General features: G+C 40.3%; 1 non-coding gene across 1 annotated transcript; it reads right to left on the reverse strand.

The window, feature by feature from the left end:
* Nucleotides 1-299: 299 nt before the first annotated feature.
* Nucleotides 300-406, reverse strand: LOC121219635 (small nucleolar RNA R71). The gene has a single exon (XR_005916525.1). It is a non-coding gene; the product is annotated as a small nucleolar RNA R71 (small nucleolar RNA).
* Between the last annotated feature and the right edge of the window lie 588 nt (nt 407-994).

Below are 994 nucleotides of genomic sequence, written 5' to 3' on the forward strand. Positions count from 1 at the left end.
TTGAGGCACAATAGTTCCAGCTAAAGCCAATCATGTTCCAGATGCTTCAGATAATGGGTCAATTTAGTGGAATGCCTACCGAAGATCCTCACTTGCACTTAAGACTATTTATGGAGGTGAGCAATTATTTCAAGTTAGCTGGAGTACCCAAAGATGCATTATGATTGAAGATGTTCCATTATTCGCTAAGGGATAGAGCTCGAGCCTGGTTAAACTCATTACCACCAAATTCAATTTCCACATGGAAAGAGTTAGTAGAAAGATTCCTCATATAGTATTTTCCACCTAGCAAAAATGCTAAGTTGAGGAACAAGATCACTGCTTTCCAACAATTTGATGATGAGTCCTTGTATGAGGCATGTGAAAGGTACAAAGAATTATTACGAAAGTTCCCTCATCACGGAATCCCACATTGCATCCAACTTGAGACATTTTATAAGGGTCTCAATGCCCACACGAGGATGGTAGTGGACGCTTCTGCCAATGGTGCTCTCCTTTCTAAGTCTTACAATGAGTGTTCTGAAGTCATCGAGAGGATTGCCAGTAACAATTATCAATGGCCAACCAATTGAGCAGCTTCAGGAAGATGAGTCACTGGAATACATAAAGTAGACGCTCTCACTTCACTCGCATCTCAGGTATCCTCGATTTCCTCAATGCTTAAAAATTTTACCACTAATGGGTTTAATAGTTTTGTAGCATAGCCAACGAATCTATTTGAAAATGTAGCCTTTGTCTATTGTGAGGAAGGAAATCTATTCAAAGAATGTCTATCGAACCCAAAATCTGTGTATTCGTGGGTAACCAGAACCAAAACTAAGGAAGGCAAGGACTACAATCAAATTCCTATAACCCATCATGGCGAAACCACTCTAATTTTTCTTGGAGTAACCAAGGGGCTGGACCTAGGAACACATATGCCCAACCTAGATCGACCCAGCAACATATTTTTACCCAACAAGTTCAGAAACAACCTCAAGCTAAACCCTCCAAT

The sequence above is a fragment of the Gossypium hirsutum genome, chromosome D07, assembly GCF_007990345.1.
Source record: "Gossypium hirsutum isolate 1008001.06 chromosome D07, Gossypium_hirsutum_v2.1, whole genome shotgun sequence".
Taxonomy (NCBI): domain Eukaryota; kingdom Viridiplantae; phylum Streptophyta; class Magnoliopsida; order Malvales; family Malvaceae; genus Gossypium; species Gossypium hirsutum.